The sequence below is a fragment of the Protopterus annectens genome, chromosome 4.part0 (genome assembly GCF_019279795.1).
Source record: "Protopterus annectens isolate FY-2018-M chromosome 4.part0, PAN1.0, whole genome shotgun sequence".
In the NCBI taxonomy this organism is placed as follows: Eukaryota; Metazoa; Chordata; order Ceratodontiformes; family Protopteridae; genus Protopterus; species Protopterus annectens.
Window position 1 is genome coordinate 298594340 of NC_056733.1, and position 14648 is coordinate 298608987.

Here is a 14648-nt window from a genome sequence, read left to right on the forward strand (position 1 = left end):
ATCACACTTTCAGTGTTAAATAGACTACCGCCTATGTGGTAGTTCATGGGTGCAGAGTTTTTACCAAAAGGGATGACAAAGCACTTTTTGGCATTGAGCTTGAGGCCATGGCTTTGACACCAGGCATCTGTCTCAGTGAAGCCCTTTTGTAGGATGTCCACATTGTTAGGAGTTTTGATTATGGCTCCTAGTTTTCAGTCATCTGTGAACTTCATTAGCCAAAGACCTCCTGTGTTAGCCTGTAATTCAGAAAAGTAGATACCAAACAGGAGAGGACCCAGGAGTGAACCCTGTGGTACTCCACTTCTCACTGGTCTGAAGCTGGATTTGGAGTCTGCTACTTTCACAGTGTGGGTTCTGTCAGTGAGCCAGTTGGTAACCCATCTTGTGACATAGGGATTTTTACCTAGTTTAGTGAGTTTATCTATAATTCCAGAGTGGTGGATGGTGTCAAAAGCCTTAGCAAGATCTAGACAGGCTCTGTGAACCACCTGACCCTCATCTACAGCTTTGGTGAACACTTCAAAGAAGTCTATCAGGTTTAGGAGACATGATCTGCCTTTTATAAACCCGAACTGGGTGGGGTCCAGAGTTTGGAGAATACCAATGTCATTGTTTATAAGTTTCATGATGATACGTTCCATAGCCTTGCAGACCAGGCTCATCAGGCTAATGGGGCGGTAGTTCCTGGGGTCCATTGTGGCTCCCCTTTTGTGGAGTGGGATGACCATCACTGTGCACCATTTAGTAGGCACAAAGCCTGATGTGAGGCTATGACTGAATATAGTAATTAGGTGGGGTGCCAGTTCATTCTGTAGTTTGTGTAGAACGCAGCCTGGGATATTGTCAGGTCCCATGGATGCTGTGTTCTTGGCTTTGGAGAGTGTGTTTTTTACCTGTGCAGCTGGGATTACAGGAACTTTGCATTCTTCTGGTATAGAGATGAGCCCTTTAGGGGATGAGAGGGGGGTAAAGTTAGCACTGAACCTATCTGCCAGGATGTTGGCAATATCAGTTGGTTCTGTATATTTAGTGCCATTGTGCTGTAACTCAGAGCAGATCTGAGTGTTGCCATTGAGATTCTTGACATAGCTATAGAATGCTTTGTGGTTGTCTTTAGAATCAGTGGTGATTTTGTTTTCATACCTAACTTTGGAGGGTTTTATAAGAGATCTCAGCTTTTTGCTGAGGCTGACCAGGGAGTTCCTCCAATCATGGGATTTTACTCTTTTTTGCAGCAGTTTTTTTCTTCTGTTGTAGAGTTTGTTTACTGGCAGGGGACCACCAGATTGGCTTCCTTTTTTTGGAGGATAGCATCTTGGTTCTGTTAGAGATTGCATGATCCATGCACTCGTGTAAGTGCTTATAAAGTGCATTTATGTGGGATTCAGCAGTCGTACCACTGTTGTCCGTCAGCATGGGTGTCATGACGTTTGCCACTTCAGTCTTAAGAAGCATAAAGTTGGCTTTGGAGAAATTTTTTATGGTGGTTTCCCTAATGGGGGGTGGGAGCGGGATGTGGATGTCCAGGGTGATTAGCTTGTGGTTGGATCTGACCAAGGAGGAATTGGCCTCTGGTGTGGATCACCGGTCGCCCATGTTGGTAATGACCAGGTCTAGGACATTGCCGCCCCTGGTGTGGTTAAGTTGATCCAAGGCGTTGGAATTTACAAATTTCAGAAAACGTTGAGCACAAGAGTTGGTACATGAGTAGCATTATGCTGAGCAACTAGCCTGGAGGTGTGGATATTCTTAATGAATATGGACATGCCTCCGCCTTTAGTATTTCTGTCCAGGTTAGGTGGCCGAAAGGTGTGGTATGAATTATAGCCTGGTAATGCATGGGTAGTCTCTGGAACCTTGAACCAGGTCTTTGTCACTGCACAGATGTCGATGTTCTCCATTTTAAGTAGTGCCTCGAGTAAGTGCATTTTGAGATTTAGACTTGTAGCATTGAGTAGCATTACCCTCAGATTTTGCTTGCTTGTACCTGTTACGGTGGTGAATTTGTAATTTGAACTTTGCCTAAAAAAGGCTCTATAGGAGTGGCAACAGCCTTAGCCAGTATCTGGAATCCCAAGGGCGACAGGTGCAGGCCATCTCTGGCAAAACATTGTGGTTTGTCGATCATGTCATCCCAGGCAGACAGATACTGAATCCCCTTAGAATGACACCAGAAGCTTAGCCAATTGTTGAAGTCAATCATTTTGTCCTTGTACTGTGGTATCATTCTGGGTGATGACAGGATGCTACTCAGGGCTAGGGTCATAACTACCTGAGCTACAAGATCGGATAACTCCTCCATGTCTCTTTTCATGTAGTTCAGGAAGGTACGTCTCAGGTCATTCACCACCAACATGGACAATGACAGAGTCATATTTGAAATTGTTGTGGGGTGACCTGAGTGCATGCATTATGTAGCGGATCCTGACACCTGACAGGTAGATGAGAGTAACTTTCTCCTTATTTAGCCTGGTGAGTGGAACATCAGTGTGCCTGACTATAGAGTCACCTATGACTAAAGTGTTGTTCTGGAGTTCTGAGTAGTAGGATCTGCGATCAAAGTGAATACACTGTTTCACTGTGTTGCACAACTGTTTATATTGGTTAAGAGATTGTGGGGTTTTGAGTTTTTGATGGATTTTCCAGAGTTTGCCACATGAGTGCATAACAGTGATGGTATCTTTAGAGAGCCATGGGGCTATTTTGAATTTTACTTTTTTGGTTCTGGGAGGGGCACAGGTATTTAGTAAGTTAGTGAATGCAGTATTAAAGTGGATGACAGCATCATCCAGGAGAAGAGTTTTCAAAGGGCTCCAATTTATTTGTTTTAAAGTATCAGAGAAGGATTGAGGGTTAAAGTTACTAAGGGTGCATGTGGTGATGTAATTGTACAGTAAGTGCAGTGAGGATGGGGAGTGGGTTGCAAAGGCAGGAAAATGGTCACTAATGGGGTCGGGCAAAATACCACTTTCAGAGAAATTGTCTGGGTGAGAGACTAGTATCCAGTCCAGGACTGTGCCAGAGGAGGTATCTTTGCTGGGTTGGGTAGGAGTGTTGATTAATTGAGAGAAGACATATAGGTTTAATGTATGGGAAGTAGAGCTAGAGTGAATGGAAGACCAGTTGATGCTAACATCGCCTAGGATGATGGTTTCATTAGAGTTAGTGGATGACAACCAGGAAAGTACATCTTCATGAATGGGGGTATTGTTTCCTGGTAGGATGTAAAGTGCAGCTATGACTATACTTTTATGGTTGTTAATCTTTAGTAGAGCAATGGTCATTTCAGCAGTAGAGAATTTAGGTATGGGGTTGGTATAAGGTTTTAAAGTTAGATAGGAGGAGAAGAGAATGGCTACTCCACCACCTTTCTTCCTGGTTCTGTCTTGTCTAATAAGTTTGTAGATGGGAGGAATTGCTTCATTGTCATTTAGATGAGGCTTTAGCCAAGTTTCAAATACACAGAGGATATCAGGATGATTATGAGAGAGCCAAGCATGGAGATTTGGAATTTTGTTACAGAGGCTTTGGGCACTGAGGGTAGCAAAGAAGAGGCACTTATTGGTAGTTTGTGATGGGGGAGATATGGGGTTAGTAGTGTGGTTGGTATGGGGTCCGGGATTGGGGTGAATGTCCCCGGAGATCAGGAGGGACAGTAGTTTCAAAAGTAAGGATAATATTTTTCTAGAGGTTAAAGTGTTTGTGGTATGAAAAGGACAGGGGGGTGCATAGAGAGCATTGAAGGGGGAGTGTACCTTTGTATTCTGAATAATCCTTCTGTGAAATAATAGATAATGGTAATAATGGTAGAGATGAGAAATGAGCAGTGTATAGGGGGATTCATTTTTTATATTGGGTGGTAGTAGTATGAGAGGGAGGGGTGTATAAGAGATTAGGGGGTTGGGTAAGTTGATAGAGGAATAGAAGGGAAAGGGGTAACAAGATATGAAGTAAGGTTATAGGTGTAGTATACATAGTGGGTGAGAGGACTGCTAGGGAGTAGGTTAGGTATAGGATGGTAATGCAAGTTTTTGAGTGTGGTGAAGAGAATGGGGTAAGGGATAGGAAGTGAGAGAATGGTTTAAGTGGTGGGCTATAGGGGAGAATAGTAATTGAGTTAGATTACAGAATGGTATAATTAGAGAGAGGTAAGGGAACAACTTGTTTGAGGGCTGTGGAGAATTGTGTGATAGGAGGAGAAAAGGAGTAGGTGTGGTTTTGTGAGTATAACTGTAGATGTAGTGGGGGCGGGTGGGAAATGGGGGCAGGGTAGGGGAGCAGAGTGAGCCTGGAGCCTAGCTGAGGGTGAACAAAGCATGGCAGGCTCCAGTTGCAGAGCAAATTGCTACAGAGACAATCAGTACACCAGGGTAGGTCAAGGAAAAGGCAAGAACAGAGTTTTAATTAGGAGTACAAACACTGCCAGAGAAGGAAGCTGCGGTAAAGGGGGAAAGTAGGAACAGCAGTCCTAGAAAGACACCAAACAAAGGGAGAAGCCAAGACTCAGAGAGATTAAGAGAAAGCAACAACAGAAGCATGGGGAGAGAAGGGTTAGGCCATATAGAAAGACAGGAAGGAATAGTGTCAGGCAAGTAGAAGGAACAGGGAATACAGTACAGCAGGAGATCGCTGGTTAAGAGGGGAGAGCAACTAGGATGGGCAGGGAGAGTTAGGGGGAAATGTCCAGTCTACATGAGAGGCTGCAGACACTAGGGTAAGGATGGACGTGGGTATAGCAATGAGAGTAGTAGGGAGGGGGGAGAAATTGCCTTAGTGCAGTAGTGTGTTTCCAGCCTTGAATAAAATGCAGGTCCCTTGGGGTAGTAAAATAAGTTTATTAGGTGAACGTACTTTAATGTTAAGAAGCACTGAAAAGCTGTGATCCAAAATGTAGGAAGGGAGGTTCTTCAGATGAGATCCAACATAGCAGATGGGAGCAAGCTGTTTCAGGAACAGGCAATAGAATTTGTAGTGGGGATAGCAGGGATTACAGCATACAGTACAGCAAAGATGAAATACTTAATAGGAGAAGAGTTTAATGTTAAGAAGCACTGAAAAGGCGATTTAGTGGGAATATCAGGGATTACAGCATACAGTACAGCAAAGATGGAACGTGTAATAGAGCAGAGTTTAGTGTTAAGAAGTACTGAAAAGCTGTGATCCAAAAGGTAGCAAGGGAGGTTCTTCAGATGAGATGCAACGTAGCAGATGGGAGGAAGCTGGTTCAGGAAGAGGCAATAGACTTCGTAGTGGGGATAACAGAGATTACAGCATACAATACAGCAAAAATGGAACGCTTAATAGAGCAGAGCCAGTAGCTTATGACACATCACCAGCACTTCGGCAATAACAGGGTGAAATCTGCCATTCTATTGCTATATGACATTGTAGCAAGTAATTCTATGGAAAATAATAAATCAGTCTCCTAAATAGCTTTCTGTGAAAATACGAAAGGTGCATTTACATTGGGCAAAAAATAACAAAATTCTTCATTATAGCAAGAACAGTACACATGAAAATAAATCTGAGCTCTTTTCAAAAGCTTTAGTCAGTGAAGTTCATCCTTGTAGAAGTTCTTCACAGAAGATTTTACAAGCAAATCATTATTTCAGTCACTTAATAGCTTTTAACACACGTTTGTATAAGTTCCATGCAACATCTTTCTTTCCTGTCCAGGCTTCAGGGATATCTTCCCACTTTACACTAGAGGATGGCTTTCACTATGGTTCCTCTCTCCAGACTTAACTTCCCTAGAGACTCATTGGCACAATCTTTTCTCATAACTGGATTCAAGACAGCAGAAATCTAACATCTACTTTTTTCTGTTTCTCTTATATTTCCTCAAAGGGACATGTTTTTTCTTGATACTTGCCTTCCCACTCTGTCTTGGCATTAAAGGACAGTGTTATCCATGCTCATCAGACACTACTATGTCACATATCTCCTAACACAGTACCACTGGTTTGAGCCTCAGCAGGTGGACTGCATGCCTGAGATATCCCATCAACATTAAAGTGGCTTCAGCCTAGAAGGCAGTTAATCCTAAAAATGTATGGCTGGAGAGTTAATACCCAATGAGTCATCATCCTGTTTATAAACCACTGAAAAGGGACATGGTCTGTAATGAGTATAAATCCCTTTAACTCCAAGTAATATTTAAGAATGGCAAGGGCCCTCTTGATTACCAGACACTCACTTTCTATTGCTAAATAGTGTTTCTCAGAGTTACTGAGGTTTCAGCTGAGGTAACTGATGGGATATTTCACATCTTCTGTCCACTTTAAAGGCATTGGCATGTGCCAAGAACTGTTTGAGGAAGTAAGGGACTATCAACATAGCCTTTAATTTTCAAAGGGGATTTGTATTTGGTCAACTTAGTCAAAGGAGATGCAATGTCAACAAAGTTCAACCTACATTTCCAAGAAGAGCTTATCAAACCCGGACAGCCTTGACTTGCTACTTAGTGGTTGGAGTGAGTCAATTTCATATTACTTCAGACTTTTCAGTCTGTGGAGTTACCATTCCCTGGCTTATTTTATAGCCTAGGCAGAGTCTCTGATAGGCGGAACTTACACTTGGTCAGGCTAGCAGTTAGCCTGTTTTGATATGAAATTCTAAGATGATTTTAAATTTAGGGAGATGGCTTTCTCTGTCCTCCAGAATTTTGTCCATTAGTCTCTGAAATGTGTCAGATGTTCTATGGAGAACAAATTGAAGGACTTTATAATGGAAGAGCCCATCTGGTATACAGAATGCTATGTTTTCCTTAGCCTCTGTGGCTAACAGAATTTGCCAATAACCCTTGGCTTGATCCTGAATAGAAGTCTAGAACTGTCTATCCTTTTAATTAGCCTGCTTACTCAAGACGTAGGATATGGATCATCCTCAGGACAACTGAATGCAAATATATATATATATATATATATATATATATATATATATATATAGATATATATATAGATAGATAGAGAGAGAGAGAGATCTGTATTCAAGGTTGCCAGGTATTAAAAAATTGCTTGTTTCCCCATATCTTCTAACACTGCATTACATAGTTGCACAAAGTAACTTGATCACTAATGTCTGACACCTACAAGAAGGTACTCTGCTCATATCAAGTAAATAGAAAACTATCATCAACAGCCTAGCTAGGGTTACATCGCTTTAAATTTGTTAAGTCCTTTGTGATGTAATTAGATCTAAATGTTTCAATCTTAATTCATATGATAAAAATTCCATATTTTATTTTTATTTATTTATTTTTGCTATTTTGTCTTGAAGTCTGTCTACCCTGTTGGCTGAACTGTATTTAATCATTTCTTGATGGCTAAACTGGTGTAGTATCTTTATATCTGGGTATTATAAAGGATTTAATAAGAGATAATATAGCCTTTAGATGCGAGTCAGTTTGAAAATTCATTAAACAGCTCGAAAATGCAAACTCATGTTTATAAACGTTGCCTATGAGCATCTTGTAAAAAAGAGCCTATAATCTGATATTACTCCAAGATCACTGTTTGTCTAAAGTTTCCTTCAATAGTTTATTTTAAACTTACCCCTTCTTACCAGTTTCACTTTAACTATACCATGTTCAAATAATTGTGTGCCTCCCAAGTCAGCAAACCTACAACATTATAGATCGTAACTGTCACTTACCTTCACTAGTGATGATTGTTAAAACTATTTTAGTGTTACCTATAGGTTTAACACTAAGTACCTGTTAACATCTCACAACATTTTTAGCACACAGTACCTGTTAACATCTCACAACATAAAAAGGTAAACAAACTGGGCAAAAATGGCCCATTATCAACTCCTCAGGAAGTTCCTTTAGCATTTTTATCTAGTCATTATCTTTTTGCAAGCTTTAGCTACTGACTTTCTAATCAACCACTTCACAATCCAGTTTGCTAATTTCCATTTAGGTTCATAAGTGTTAATTTCCCTCAAACAAAAACAAAACAGAAAATATCTACTTTTAGACCATGATCTATAACATTTGAAATATGATTCTTAAAAACATCCAGCATTAGCAGAACAATGTCATTTACTAATATAATATTGGTCCATGTGTAATATATCATTTCTTAGTTCTTCCTTACCTACTGCTACAGCTACAATACTTTTACCATGTTAGAAAATGAGTTAAGTAAGAATCTAAGTCAATTTATTGGATATTATACCATGACCCCCCATTAATATTCCAAAACGTGCACGCTGATTGGTCAGCGTGCACATTGTAAATTGACTTATACTAATGGAAAAAGGTCCGGTCGCCTGGACTTTTTCCATTAGTATAAGTCTTTTTTTAAAACACTGTCTCGCTATGTTAAAAGAGTTTAACATAGCGTCACAGGTTTAAAAAAAGCAACGGAGATCTCCGTTGCTTTTTTTAAAGCTGTCTCGCTATGTTAAACTCCTTTAACATAGCAACACAGTGTGTAAAAAGCAACGGAGATCTTGCTTTCTCCGTTGCTTTTTTTTAAACCTGTCTCGCTATGTTAAATGGGTTTAACATAGCGGGACAGCTTTAAAATAAGCAACGGACATCTCCGTTGCTTATTTTAAAGCTGTCTCGCTATGTTAAACCCATTTAACATAGCGAAACAGGAAAAAAGCAATGGAGATCTTGCTTTCTCTGTTGCTTTTGGCCACAGCTCTGATGTACTGCGTAGGCATGCGCAGTACATCAGAATTGCCGCGGATACCAGACAGCTGTGGAAGGGCAGCAAAGAGGCATTATACAATGCCATTATTTAAGAAAAGTAATTATTTCTTTTCTTAAATAATGTCATAGTATAATAGCAATAACCCACTTCTGGGTGTGGGTAATGCGGGATTTACCCACGGTTGTCTTTGTTTGGTCCCTCGGGCTTCGCCCTCAGGACCAAACCACACCAACCGTGGGTAAATCCCGCATTACCCACACCCAGGCGTGGGTTATTGCTATAATATTTACCTATCATAGTTTGTATGGTACCAGCTCTAGCATCAACACTCTTTGCAATGCTGTCTGATTCAGCTACCTTTCCCAGTTAGACTGCTTTAGGTTATTTCAGTACAGCACTCTTGGTTAACATATTTAATGTTTGTTTGCTTGTTTGTTTGTTTGTTTGTTAGATGGGACAGTGAACTGTTCTAAGGGGACCCATTTCAGCCACAGTCTTTAAAAACAAAATAAGTGACAAAACCTAAGACAATAAGTAGGATTATAATAAGTCACGAGTCACAACACAAATGAGTATGTATGGATACAAAGCAGAAAAGTAAGGAATGTGACAAACAGTATCAGCTGCACGCTGATATCGACATGCCTTATAAAGTTGTACATGCATTTATGAAGTTGTCTATATAGTAGTAAAGATGAAAAAATAGGGCAAGAAAAGAAAGCATGTATAATGTTTTATATAGTTTACTATCACATGTTCGAGTGTAAATTAGTTGGAAGGTGATATGGCCGACACGTTTGTACGGAACACAGATGACCGAATGATAAAATTGTTGAATGGTGTTTTTTGTGGACATCGACTTGACATTTTTGAACAGCCATATTCAAAGCAGGAAAGACCGCGTAGTATGCCTTGCAATCTGCTCAACATTCTACAACAGTTTTGCAGGGGGGCTGCTCCTCTGCTTATATATACAAACTCAGAGATCGCACTACACTGAGGAAAGGGTACATTTCCCGACCCCCATTATAGTGCGATCTGCACAACATTGTCGAACCTTACTATAGCGAATGTTCGCTATTGTAAGGTTCGACAATGCAGTAATCGCAATTCCGGTTCTGCTACCTGACTTTCGCACATTGGTTGATCACACATAGTGCAATCGACAATGTGATAGTAAACTATTTTATATATATATATATATATATATATATATATATATATATATATATATATTAGATATATGGATGCAGTCTGTCTCTTATGGACACTAGATCAACATCATTAATATTGACGTAAAAGCCTAAAAAAAAAACCAGAACATCGACATATACTGTACATGCTTCAAGGATTCACTACAGCATAGGTGAAACGAAAATCAAGTGCTTTAGAAAGAAAATTTTGTAGTCTTCACACGAAAAGTGACCAAAAGTCAATACTGAACCTTGGCCCTGCAGCTGTTAAGCACAGTTTTTCAATTTAACTTCTATACTTTCCAGTTATTGATATTAGAGTATTATTTACATTTCTTCTCTTTTATTTGACTAACAGTTAAATATGTTTCACTGAACAATGTCATATTGCCATGTTTTTGTTTATTACACAAATGTTTCTGTACTTGTATGACTATTAAATTGTGTTATTGTTTGTATGCTGCTATGTAACTGCTTGGATTGCACCTGAAAACAAGTACTATATGTTAGTATATTTACCCTGTACACACACAAAAGTATCAATTGCAGGAATATAATAACACATTCTAGCTCTATCCTGCTTACTTGTTACATAATAAACACTGCTAAAAGTCGTTCTGTTAAAGAAATCCCATTTTTAATTTAAATAAATAAGAAATAGAAACAGTGATCATTTTTCCTTGAAGAGACTCAATATTTACACAACACACAAGGCTTGTGTTTTCCAAAACATAAATAAAAGATTGAGTAAAACAGCAAGCACATAAGGAAACACTTTTAAAAAGACCTTTAATCAAGATGTGAGAAATGTTTACATTTCAAGTTAAAGCTTTACATCCTGAATCAAATAATGACATTTAAATAAGAGATAAATACTGATTAGAGCAAAAAAGATAGGTAGGATGCCTTTTGCGTACTTAATGTTCTTGGAATCCAACAAAAAGCCATTAAGAATTTGGCATATAGATAAAAAAACAAATAAGTGATCATTCTAAATGTGAAACAGTGGCACAAGCCCTGTGTTGAAATATAAAAACAGAAGTTCAGTGTCTAGGAATTAATATCAATCAATACTTTTCTTATATTGATGTATCATCTTAGAAAAATTAACTCATGCCTCTATAAAAGCAAACTACATTAATATTGAATATTTTGAGCAAAGCTTAATTTGGAGAATCAGCAAATCCACATAATATTCATTATAAATTATACAAACTGACAGCCTTCAGTGTAATTGTGCTTAATTACTTTTTCCAGCATAACCAAAGCAAATATTCTAGCAATAATCCATAGCTGGGTGTGGGTAATGCTGGATTTATCTACAGTTGGTGTGGATTGGTCACAAGGGAGAAGTAAATCAGCATTACACACACCCAACTGTGGGTTATTGTTATTAATGACATTATTTAAGAAAAAAGGTAGTTACTTTTCTTAAATAATGTTCTTATATAACAACACTGTGCTGCTCGTCCATGATTTACCCTGGTATGCTAAGGCTTTCTTGATGTACTGCGCATGCGTATGCAATACATCAGTGCTGTGTAAAGGAAGCAATGGAGAAAGGAAGATCTCCGTTGATGTTTTTTTGATTCAAAGTACAGGAGAGATGGGACAGAGAAAATATAAGGATAATCAGGCAGGTACCTTTCTCTAGTTTTGCATAACGCACCTGATTAGTTTCGCATTTTTTTTTCTGTCCCATCTGTCTTGTTATTTTGAAGTCTCTGTTTTTTGAAAGTTTATTTAAAAAAAAAAAAAGTAGAGTTTTCGTAGCATATTTTAATAGAAGAAAGTCCAGGCAACTGGACTTTTTTCCATTGGAATATGTTCAATTTACAACAGGCACGCTGGTTGGACTGACCAATCAGCATGCTTGTTTTGGAATGTTAATGGCCAGTCACTGCATAATAAACAATAACAATCTAAAATTGTAAAGTTACAGATCCATTTGCTATGAAGTGCTTACATATCAGAAATGCAAGACCAACAATTTAAGTCTGAAAACTTCAAAAAAGAAACCAAAATTCAAAAGAATAAATTCTAAAACTCGCTGTTAGCATACCACTGCTGATTAAATATACAAACTCTGAAAGCACTACACCTCAAAAATAATACACTCTCGGACTTAATCTAAATCTTACTGTTTGCACTCATTTTTCCACAGATCTGAGGATCACAATTACTGTTAAAACATTCATCAGGTCCATATCAAACACACATACCTCTCAAGTGTACCTCATTACGAGGAACGTACCTCATTTGGGGTCTTAAAAAGTTCATATTCCTCAAAGTTCCTCAATGTACCACATTGAAAGACTCTGTTACACATTCAGTGTTAGGAATTTTTTTAAATGAAATCCATGGTAAATAGAAATGAATCATACTAATTCATTAAAATATCTTCTTTATAAGTAAAACCAGCATATTTTAACCATCCTATGGCCTTCCTAGGTGAAGTTGTTAGTAAGCTATTAGTATGTGTTCCACATTTTGCCCATTTGTTCCACATTATGAGGGCTAGTTTACCTCATTTTGGAGATGGAAGGTTGAGAGCTATGCAAACACATACTCTAAAGCAGTAAATAAAATACAAGGTTAATTGATTTAGTGTAGTGGGATCTAGAATTTTGTTTTCATACTCTGAAGTGTGATTTATCAAAATGCATTAGGTTGATATGGGATTCCTAAAAAATTCTTACTAAAACTCTTAGCAAGAAACACCAATAATAGTTCCATGGGGATACTGGGGTTTACGTCTTGGGTAAAATAACTATGAAATCAATGCAACTTAAGGTAAAAGTGCATACTTAGTTTAAAGTATGCGGGGTTGGTAGACACAGCAAAGCTTTTTAATTCTATGTAATGCACTGTCATGGTAACATCTTGTATCTGATGAAAGCAGTCAGGCATTAATTTCTGGGAGCCACTTTATTCTATTCCATATTTTGGGGTAGCCTTATCTGATACTCAGCACTCACTGAATATAAAGCAGAGAAGAAGTCCTGGACTGGATATCTGTCTATTACAGGGTTCACTCTTTCACATACATGCATTGCATGCACACTGACTGGCACTTTACATGCTCACCAGTTCAATGAGCTGCATGTCTTCGGGTTGTGGAGGTACCGCAGCAAAACCTTTGTAGACAAAGGGAAGACATTCAGACTACACTCAGAAGTCACTACAGGTAGAAGCAAATGAGACAACCAAACTGCTCCCTGTGCTTAGCCTGATACAAAGAGCACAGAATTAATATTTCCTTGAAATTCATGCCCATTCTGCTTTCGTTTGTTGAACTCTACTTCCTTCTCCCAAATAATCTCTTCCATTTCTTTGAATCCTCTGGATCACCTCACTCCCCATCTGCGTAAATGAATTTCCTTGTCACTCCTTCTATCACTCTTCCTTTTCAGAACAAAACCATACATCAGATGCTCTTTTTGTTGTCAGTTTGATGTGCGCATTTTCTAAAAAATCACCTCATTTACACAATTACATTATATGTTTCTATCAATGCGAATGTCATGTACATGTTTTCAGACATATTCAGTTCCTATTCTTTATAGAATGCAATTCCATTTTGTAACTGTTTGCAGAATGATTTCTGATCCTCTTTTTTTTTCTTGGATATCCTCTGAAAACTGACCCTGTCCAGTAGGGTTAACCAAGCCAACAAAGTGTAAATACATAAATAAATAAATGGAGGTAAGGAGTGTGTTTTTGTAGTGTTCTTCACTGCTTTTCCTACCTAACTGTATCATATATAAAAAAAGAGACACTAATTGCTAATGCTAACTCTGCCTCCCTTCTTTCTCTCTCTCAGAATCTAATACTTATAGATATAGATATAGATATAGATCACCCCATCCCTGGGCCAACAACCCCTGCTAATAAGCCATGTACCTATCACTATCCAAGCACAAACCCGACTTACTGATACTAAATCTGAATACCCGCAGTATCATGAATAAAATAGAAGACCTTCATGCTGCCCTCTACTTATATAACCCTGATATTATTCTCATCACAGAGACATGGCTTAAACCACTATTAAAGATAATTACATCACCGCACCTGGACATAACCTTCTCAGGGCAGACCGGCTACATAAAAGAGGCGGAGGCTTAGCTCTACTTCACAGAACCAACCTACAACTCCAACTCCTCCAAAAGAATTCCCCCAACTTCAACAATGCAGAGACTCTATTTACAAAACTCTCCCTTAACCAATATAAGCACCTAAACCTACTGGGTATCTATATACTCCCAGGTGACAACCTAACCACCCTAGAATCCATACTTCACTGGGCCTCATACTCCCTCAAGAAACTATCATGCTAGGTGATGTAAACATTGACTGGAACTCCATCCACTCTCCCACCCCCACCCACCACATTAACCTATATAACTTGACCCAACTTATAGATACTCTGCCACACACATTGATAAGGCCACAAAAAGAGACTCTATACTTGATTGGATCCTCACAAATCAACCAAATACTGTTCATCAATGTGGCACCCTACCACACTCTCTGAGTGACCACAGCCCCACTTTTATCCTCAGGCATAAACTTAAAATAATTAACTCTCCCTCCCTTCTACAAACCCACTCTAACAAAAACTTTCCTAGAGACCACTTCATAAAAACCTTGCAACGTTGCAGCTGGGCTCCCATCAAAGCCCTTTCATTAGACAAAGCAGTTGATTACTTCAACTCCAGATTCCTAAATATCCTCAACCAACTAGCCCCTTAAAAACTATCAGGATACATAGCAACTCCACCCC

The 14648-nt window shown here is 38.8% G+C and overlaps 1 protein-coding gene across 2 annotated transcripts in view; it reads right to left on the minus strand.

Annotated features, from left to right (window-relative positions):
* Nucleotides 1-14648, minus strand: part of TESC (tescalcin) — a 734284-nt gene that overhangs the window by 380955 nt on the left and 338681 nt on the right. The gene's annotated exons all lie outside the window — the stretch shown is intronic.